Raw genomic sequence first — 9,875 nt, 5'->3', positions numbered from 1 at the left:
AGTGGAGGCCCAGTCTCTGGATTCATTTAAGAAAGAGTTGGATAGAGCTTTTTTTTCTTTTCTTTTTTTTACAGTATGGAAACAGGCCCTTCGGCCCAACAAGTCCACACCGACCCACCGAAGCACAACCTACCCATACCCCTACATTTACCCCTTTACCTAACACTACGGGCAATTTAGCATGGCCAATTCACCTGACCTGCACATCTTTGGACTGTGGGAGGAAACCGGAGCACCCGGAGGAAACCCACGCAGACACGGGGAGAATGTGCAAACTCCACACAGTCAGTCACCTGAGGCGGGAATTGAACCCGGGTCTCTGGCGCTGTGAGGCAGCAGTGCTAACCACTGTGCCACCGTGCCGCTCTCAAGGATAGTAGAATCAAGGGTTATGGAGATAAGGCAGGAACAGGATACTGATTAAGGATAGTCAGCCATGATCATATTGAATGGTGGTGCAGGCTCGAAGGGCCGAATGGCCTACTCCTGCACCTATTGTCTATTGTCTATTGATTGCAGTCAGATGCACAAAAACCTACTAACATTCTTGAAGATTTATATTAATATTCATGATATTTAACTTAAAGGAATAATACAACTTGCAATAAGTTTACTATGATGTTCCTTATTTTAAAAGGTGGCATCATAAGACAAAACAAAAACTGAAAGAACTGCGGATTCTGGAAATCAGAAACAAAACAAATTGCTGGAAAAGCTCAGCAGATCAAGTAGCATCTGTGGAGGGAAATCAGAGCTAACGTTTCAGGTTCAGTGATCCTTCCTCAGAACTGAAGATAGTTAGGAAAATGCTGGTTTTAGTGCAGAAGTTAGGGTGGGGGAAAGCAGGTAGAAGTAAATGATAGGTGGAGACAGAGCCCAAAGGGAGTCAAAGGAGTGGATAATGATCAGCCCAGGACGATGAATAGCTATTAATGGGGGACTGTCAGTGGCTAACACAATATAAGACAAAAGATTTTTGTCAACAATCGTTAACATGTTGATGTGAGGTGTGAACAATATCTCAACGTCAGCTACTGCAGCATCAACAAATTCATTATTTAAGTTGGTTCAGGGCAGAGGGGTGGCCGTGTGTAACTGCATAGGTCCCAGTAATGTGGTATATCGGGTATATGAAACATTTCTTTTTCTAGTCCCACTCCGGCCCCCACCTACAACTCTCTCTCTGGCATGCCAGTGACATCATCGTTGCTGATTCCCTCCCTCGTCTGGAACTGGAAAGGTTGATCAATTTCCACCTTGCTCTGACCTTCACCTGATCCATCTCTGACTCCTCCTTTCCCTTCCTCAACACCTTTTGTTTTCCATTTCTGGGGATGGCTGGTCACCAGTAACCATTACAAACCCAATGACTCTCACAGTTACCTTGACTATACATCCTCACACCCTGCTTCCTGTAAAGACTCCATTCCATTCTCCCAGTTCCTCTGTCTCTGTCACATCTGTTTAGATAAGGCCAACTTCAACAAGGGGGCTTCTAAAGCGTCCAGCTTCTTCCTCTTCTGAGGATTCCCCAGCACCAATATTGACAGGGCCGTCAGCCAGGTCTGACCCCTCTCCTGCACTTCCACACTCACCACCACTCACCCCTTCCAAAGCAGTGATTGGGTCTTCCTCATCTTCTCCTACCCATCAACCAGCATCTACAGGGGAGGTGATGGTCTACAGACATTATCACCTAACCGTTAATCCAGAGATCCCAGTAATGTTCTGGGGACTCAGGTTGGAAACCCACCATGGCAGATGGTGCAATTTGAATTCAATAAATATCTGGAATTAAGAGTCTAATCATGACCATGAATCCATTGTTGATTGTTGGAAAATCCCTTCTGGTTTACTAATGTCGTTCAGGGAAGGAAACTGCCATCCTTACCTACTTGTGACTCCTGACTGTGTAATGTGGTTGAACCTTAACTGTCCTCTGGGCAATTAGGGATGGGGGCATTAAATGCTGGTCTAGCCAGCATCATCCACGTTCTGAGAGTGAATTTTAAGAAATCCACAACCAGCAGATGATCAGTTGCCATTTCTGTCACCTCCAATGAGATGCCACTAGCAGGCACATATTCCCCTCCCCTCCCTTGTCAGTGTTCTGCAGGGACCATTCCCTCTGGGACACACTGGTCAACTCCTCCTCACTCCCAACATCGCCCCACAGCCCATGGCACTTGCCCCTATAACTGCAGAAGGTGTAACATCTGCCCATTTACTTCCTCCCTCCTCTGTATCCATGGGCCCAAACACACTTCCCAGATGAAGCAGCACTTCCCCTGCACTTCCCACAATCTAGCCGACTGTATTCACTGCTCACAATGTGGTGTCCTCTACATTGAGGAGTCAAAGCATGGAACTGGGTGACTGCTTCACAGACCATCTACATTCTGTTCCACGAAAAAACCCTAATCTTCCAGTTGCCTGCCACTTTAACTTCCCACCCTGTTCCCTGGCCAATATCTCTGTCTCAGGCTTGCTGCAGTGCTCCACTGAAGCTCAGCGTAAGATGGAAGAATAGGACCTCATTTTCTGCTTGGGGGACCCTGCAGCCTTCTGGACTCAATATCAAGTTCAATCTTCTCCCATCTTCTTACCCCAACCCCCACACACTAGGCCTTGTTATCACATGGTCTGCTATTACACACAGACGAAAGTGGGTACTGCAGATGCTGGAGATTAGAGTCAAGATTAGAGTAGTGCTGGAAAAGCACAGCAGGTGAGGCAGCATCAAAGGAGCAAGAAAAATGACATCAAGGTTTTTGTCCGAGGAGTCGATTTTCCTGCTCCTCGGATGCTGCCTGATCTACTATGCTTTTCCAGCACTACTCTAATCCTGCTATTACATGCAGCCCATTGGTAGCCATGAATAGTCCCCATTAGTAGCTATTCATTCTCCCAAGCTGATCGTTATCCATTCATTTTTCTATCCACCTATCCTTGCTCTCTACCTCCACATATCATTTAGTCCTTATCCCTCTACCCCCATCCTATCTTCTGCAAAAAAAAACAATTTTTTTTCTAGCTACCATTACACCTGAAGAAGAGTCAATTGGACCCAAAACGTTAATTCTGATTTCTCTCCACAGATGCTTCCAGACCTGCTGAGATTTTTCTAGCAATTTCTGTTTTGGTTTCAGATTTTCAGCACCTGCAGTTCTTTTGTTTTTTTAACCCATAGAAGGGCATCCTTCTCCCACCTCATCACACTGATCACAAAGTGGGGGGTGGAGTATTTGGCATTGCCAAGACTGTACTGAAAGCTGTAGTTTGAGAACAATATAATGAGAGGTAACAAACAATAATCACAGAAGTAAAAAAAACCTCTGAATTAAGAAAAACAAAGAAAAAAGTCAGATGACTGACAATAATCAGTTAAATAAAACAAATACTAGAACATCTTTTAACTGCATTTTGTCTATTAAAGCTCTCTTCTAAATGTCTTTCCACATTTTGACAACTTTAATGGAAATAGTTCTGTGGTGGTGAGTTTCACATTCTCCCCACACTCTGGGTAAAAGTGTTTCCTTTCAATTCCCTATTGGATTTATTACTGATTATTTTTATTTATGATTCCCACTGTTGGGTTGCCAACAAGTGGAGTTATGTTTTCTGTGTCTACCCTATCAAACCACCTTCATTTTAAATACCTCACTCAAGCCATCCCTCAGTCTACCCTTCCCTGGTGATTTGATTTGACTTATTGTCATCAGATGTGCCTAAGTACAGTGAAAAACTTTGTTTTGTGAGCAATGCAAGCAGATCATACCAAAAAAGGACATATAGATCTAAGGGTGCTTAGACAGAGTGAGGCATACAAGCTGGCAGCTGCATAGGAAGATCAATGTTAGATTTTAAATTAGAGAGAAAAGAAATCTGACTTGTTCCTGAATGAAACCAAAGATGCTGCCTGACCTGTTGTGTATTCTCGGCAATTCTGTTTTTATTTCAGCTCAGTAAATCTGGTTATAAACTCTCCCTACCGATACAAACATGCAAATCGTTTCTAACAGGTAATTAAAAGCAAAATACATGAGAAATATCTCTTTCTAAAACAAGATGAAATGTATCTTGAATCTATAAAACACACAGAACATAAAATAAATTCTGCTTACCTTGTTGTATATTTAGAATTATACATTCACTGTTGAAGGTGAAGTGCTGTCTGCGATATCCAGATTGATAATTAGACCACAATCAGGCAGTTTTTCTCCAATGTGCCTATAATCAGAGGCAGAAACAGTTTGAAATAAAACACAAAGTGGCAAGGACAAATGAAGAATGTAGGTGGACTGGCTATAAAGGGACATTGTTTCACTAAATGGTCTTCTATTGTTCCTCTAGAGTGACAAAGACATCATTCTACACTAACTTCCTCTTCCCTGCATTCCCACTGTATAAACTCCAAATTTGTCTCTGACACCAATGCTTACACAAGAGCTTGATGTTACAGAATTCTTTATATTCCTCCACTATTCATGTATCTCGCATACATATTTTCAACAATCAAACCTATGACATCTCTTTGCTAAGATCTCTCAACTTCAATTCAGTTTATCTGACCGAGGTGAGTGTTTATACTCCACATGAGTCTCCTCCCACAAATCTTCACCTAATCCTATCAGTGTTACATGCTGTTCCTTTCTCCCTTTTGTGTCTATCCAGCTTTCCTTTAAATAATTCCACACAATTTGTCTTAACTGCTCCCTGTGATGGTGCATTCCATAGTCTCACTATTCCCTCGGGTGAATACCTCCAGCCTTGAAGTCCATCCTCGGGTGATTGTCTGTATGGAGCTTGCACATCCCCCACTGGTGTCTGCATGGGTTGACTCCAGGTGGACTGGTTTCCTCCCACAGTCCAAAGATGTGCAGGTTGGGTGGATTGGCCATGCTAAATTGCCCAAATGTGTAGACTAGACGGATTAGCCATAGGAAGTGCAGGGTTACAGAGATGTGGTAGGGGGCTGGGTCTGGGTGGGATGCTCTTCAGAGGGTCAGAGTGAACTCGATGGGCCAAATAGCGTACTTCCAGACTATAGGGATTCTGTGATTCTACAATTCCTTTTATAAATAATTTCTTTTTGATTTATTAGTAACTATCTTATATTTTCGATTCATACATTTGGCCAGTCCCTAAGTAACTTCTCCATATTTATAAGAAACATTTCCTTAACTTTAAATATCCTTCGCTTCCATTTTACTCAGGTTAAGAACACCAGCTGTTCAAACAGACGCAAAATACTGTGGATGCTGGAACTCTGAAACAATAACAGAAACTCAGCAGGTCTGGCAACCTCTGTCTAGAGAGAAAGAGAGTTAATGTTTCTAGTCCAATGAAGATTTAAATCAGACTCAGAAGTTAACTCAGTTTCTCTCTCCACAGATGCTACCAGACCCTGCTGAGTTCCTCCAACACTTTCTGTTGCTATGCCAGTGTATTCAATCCTTCCTTATAGTTTTAACCTCTCAGTTCTTTCAAAGAAAATTAAAGGCAAAATTTTGTGGGAAAATCAATTTTCCTTCAACTATGAATTGCATTTTTAATCCAGAAAGCACAAGGATGTAAGATAAGTTCAACTTACCTTGTTCTATGTTTAGAATGACAATTTCACTGTGGAAAGTAATACATGGAAATCCTCTCTAAATTATCCCAGGCTGATATCTCGACTGAAACTAGAGAGATTTTCATCTTGTGGCTGTAATCAGCAGCAGATCCAGGTGAAATAAAAACAAAAAGAGGCATCCACGAAGGAAGAATGTAGATCGACCAGCTGTGAACAATTCAATTTCTTCTTCTGATGTTGTGATAGATTTTGAACATGGCTCAGAATAAATTTGAAAAAGCATCAGTACCTTTGATATCACAAACACATCTTTGTGATATTTTGATACTGGAGTGTAAATATTACTAAGATGTTTGGATGGATTGCACATTCTTTTAAATGCAGAGTAAGGAATGACCAGGACTGCTGATGTAAGAACATTTTTGGGAGTGGCGTAGCAACCCCACACTGTACCCAATAATGTGAATGGAAAATTTCCTGTTGGCAACTTCAAAGTTTCTGTTTTGACATGGATGAAAATAGACTATCAGGATACTGTGCAGTTGATATTCAATCACAATAATTATTAATAAAGACATAGAACTTTATTGTTTGACTCCTGGCAGCCAGTTGGAGAAGGAAGAGACCAGTCGTCAATTTTTAACTGTTTTTGATTGTATTCACGAAGTGGAAACATCACGAGTGTGGAGCTCCTATTTCGACTTGCGAATACCATTGTCCATAAGTGCCCCTTTATACTTCTTTGCGTAAACAAGAATAAAATTAACCAATTGACAGCCACTTAAAGGGCGCTAGAACAAAAATAAGCTTTAAAGAAAACCTATCAAATTAAAATACCATTTTGGGGCGTGTGCTCAAGTAATTATCCAATAAATACCATCTCGCTGGATTGTTAAGATTAATTTGTACAGTTAATATTTATCCTATCAAGTGAGTTCAACTGTTCAAATTCATTATTTAAATACAAGTAGTTCTTCTATAACACGATGGTTGTATTCTTGTGCAACCCCATGTTGTAGAAAAATCACACTTTAAAACAGCACTTAAAGCGTTGGTGATGTATTCATGTTACAGCAAGTATGTGTTAATGAAGCATGTGTTATTGCGTGCAGTCCTGGTCTCTTTTCTATCAGAAGGATGTTGTGAAACTTGAAAGGGTTCAGAAAAGATTTACAAGGAGGTTGCCAAGGTTGGAGGATTAGAGCTATTGGGAGAGGTTGAATAGGCTGGGGCTGTTTTCCCTGGAGCGTCGGAGGCTGAGGGGTGACCTTATAGAGGTTTATAAAATCATGAGGAGCATGGGTAGGATAAATAGACAAGGTCTTTTCCCTGGGGTAGGGGAGTCCACAACTAGAGGGCATAGGTTTAGGGTGAGATTAGGATATCTGGTTAGCATGAACAAGTTGGACCAAAGGGTCTGTTTCTATGCTGTACAGCTCTGTGACCCTATGACCTGTACCTACATTGAGAGATTTCTGCTGCTGTCCAAATGGAAAAGGACAGACACCTGGAAAATCAAACTGATGTGTGTCCGGATTCCACCCCCCATTTGGTGCAAAAGCAAGTATTTCTGGCATACGGGAACATCATTTTGATTCATACATCTAAAGGTGAACAGTAAGTTCTGCTCAAATAGATGGCTGACTTAAAACAGGGCAATGGTAGAAGGAAAGAAATACTAGAATGATGGAAACAAATGGTGCAATTCCTAAAATTCTTATTTTAAGCTCGTGAAATTTTAAGCTTGCGCTAAACAGTGAATCACCCGCAGGACTTGTCAAACCAGAAAGGTTTGCCAGGCTTTGGCTGAAGCAATTAGAAAAATATTTCTTCAGTTGCATAACCAAGAAGGTTAAATATCCAAAAGTCTTTCATCAATCTCAGACAGGAAACTCCTCGTCTCCACCCTCCTTGAACCATGTGTATAATGTAGGGCTGTGAATCAATGTTCTCACGCATGTTGGGAGGATGGTGGGGCAGGGGTGGGGGGTCACAGAAATATGAAGAAGAGAAAATGAGAGCTACAATAATAAAGAAAGTCACCAATTACAGAAACCCTTCCTTCTGAAACCACAGACTTTCCCTGGATGATGTCTCAGAAGCCAATGGTTCAGATAAGAGTTATAATAGGAACCTGGTATCCAATCACAAAACAACCTTCAAATATCTGTTGAATACACTTCAAAACACAAAATTACTTGATTTAGCATATCTCTAGTTACGAGATTCAACTTCCCACAGAGCTTGGTACTGGTGCCGTGCTGTGTTTTGCATTAACCTCTCCTGATACGAGACCAAGGTAATACCCCATGGTGATATTAGAGGGTTTTGGGGGGAACTGGAAGACAAACAGTGACCTTTAGTGGATTTTAAGACAAAGACTGATGCATTTCAAGGTTTAGACTCATTGAGGTGGTTTCCCTAGAAAATCAGAACCAGAATAATGTAAGGTACAAAATTGTTTTAAAGGAGAGTTTCACTAAAGTGAGCAAATTATTCACCTTGGATCAGTTATGCCTGTGTTGATGGTCACAGTTGCTTTAGCTTAAAGGTGATGATGGTCATTGGAAAGACAAGTGACATACAAACGATGAGTCTTGAAAACCTCTCTAATGCCTATCAAAGTAACAAATTTTACGGATTCTACTTTGCCTGGGGTCAGACCCTGTCTACTGTTCATACCTTTTGCTGTGATTAGCACTGATTCTTACAGAATGACAGTAATATACAAATCTAAATTTCCTTTAACATCGAAAAACACCACACGGCTCTCCAGGGGCGTAATCACTAGTAAGATCAGTAACCAGGGCAAAGGACTCCCGGCCAAAAGTTCATCACAGAGGTGGATTTTGAATAGAATTTTGCTTGCCAGCTCATGTGATCAGCCACGAGACTTGCCCTGCTCACTGTATAATCTTTATAGCTGTCAACTCTGCACAGCTTTCTGGGCATTCTGAAGTCCTCTGTCGGCTGATCCTTTATGAGCCAAGCCTCAGTGTCAAGTTCAAATGATATACTGGACGGTTTTGCATTTGTTGATGTGAGATAATTATGGGAAGGATATTTTCATGTGATTTCATTCATCTGAGATGAACAGGCTGCAAACCTCAACAAAGATTGTAATGGAGGTCCTGGGTGATTGTCTGTTTACAGGTTCCTAAATGTTAATGTAGTGGATTAAAAAGGACCTGCAGCCTAACTGCAGCATGCACCAAGATTCAATCATATAGCTGAAGAGAAAGAAAATGTTCTTCATCTCTTGGTCAGGTACCACAGCAAACCAAACATCATTGCTGTTAATGCACAAACATTATCAGTTAGTGATTATTGCAGTATCACTACAATTTTAGTGCATAGCAGATTAAAATTACCAAAAGGTATGTTTTCACATCAACTTTATAGGCTTGAGTTTTGACAAAAATCAGCTGAGTGTCAGTTTCGGGCATCTCCATGGAGTGTTTCTCTCTGTGAGTTCTAGTGAGTTCTCTCACACGGAACTCCATTGCCCACCTCTGAAGGAATGCTCCATGGTCATATCATAGAACATTAGAGTTCAGGATCAGGCCCTTCGGCCCACTATGTCCATGCCAAGCATGACACCATTGTTAAATAATCCCATCTGCCTGCACATGGTCTGTATCCCTCTATTCCCTGCCTGATCACATGTCTGTCTAAAACTTAGCTATCATCTTTGCTTCTATCACCTCCCCTGGTAGCAGACTCCAGGCACCTACCAGCCTCTGTGGAAAAATCACTTGCCACATATATCTCCTTTAAACTTTCTACCTCTCACCTTAAACTTTAGTATTTGACAGTTTCACCTTGGGATAAAGACTCCAACCATCCATGTCCCTCATAATTTTACTTCTATAAGTTTGTCCTCAGCCTCTGACACTAGTGAAAACTAGAAAGTTTAGAAATAAAAATTGAAGTATGGGGGAGGGCTATTTTACACATATCTATGAATATATTAGCTCCTAATAAAATCTCATTACCTTGTCTTTTATTTTAATATATATCATTTAAACACCTCCTTGGAAGACAGCTGCCAATTTCCCAGTTCTCCAGGGTCAATCAGATCATCCTTTTTTTGTGATGTCGATGTGCAATGAATGTTTACAATGAGCATCAGTTGACTTGCTTTGAAAACATTTGACGACCCTTGTTTTTAGAGGTCATTTTCTCATTTCAATCACAACTAAAAATACAGGAAAAGGTATTTTTTACACAATTCTAAATCGTAATTGTCTGGTTAGGCATAGTAATACAAAGGAGATAAAGAGGAATGATAATATACCCA

The 9,875-nt window shown here is 41.1% G+C and overlaps 2 protein-coding genes across 2 annotated transcripts in view; both read right to left on the bottom strand.

Moving 5' to 3' along the window:
- Positions 1-4,209, bottom strand: part of LOC122563467 (gap junction beta-2 protein-like) — a 12,760-nt gene extending 8,551 nt beyond the window's left edge. The window contains exon 1 of the mRNA XM_043717216.1: positions 4,125-4,209. The gene's annotated coding sequence lies outside the window, so the exon portion shown is untranslated. The remainder of the gene's footprint in view (positions 1-4,124) is intronic.
- Positions 1-4,213, bottom strand: part of LOC122563466 (gap junction beta-2 protein-like) — an 8,865-nt gene extending 4,652 nt beyond the window's left edge. The window contains exon 1 of the mRNA XM_043717215.1: positions 4,125-4,213. The gene's annotated coding sequence lies outside the window, so the exon portion shown is untranslated. The remainder of the gene's footprint in view (positions 1-4,124) is intronic.
- Between the last annotated feature and the right edge of the window lie 5,662 nt (positions 4,214-9,875).

The sequence above is a fragment of the Chiloscyllium plagiosum genome, chromosome 27 (genome assembly GCF_004010195.1).
Source record: "Chiloscyllium plagiosum isolate BGI_BamShark_2017 chromosome 27, ASM401019v2, whole genome shotgun sequence".
Classification (NCBI taxonomy): Eukaryota; Metazoa; Chordata; class Chondrichthyes; order Orectolobiformes; family Hemiscylliidae; genus Chiloscyllium; species Chiloscyllium plagiosum.
Note: the sequence above shows the minus strand (reverse complement) of the source record. Positions and strands in the feature narration are given on the sequence as shown.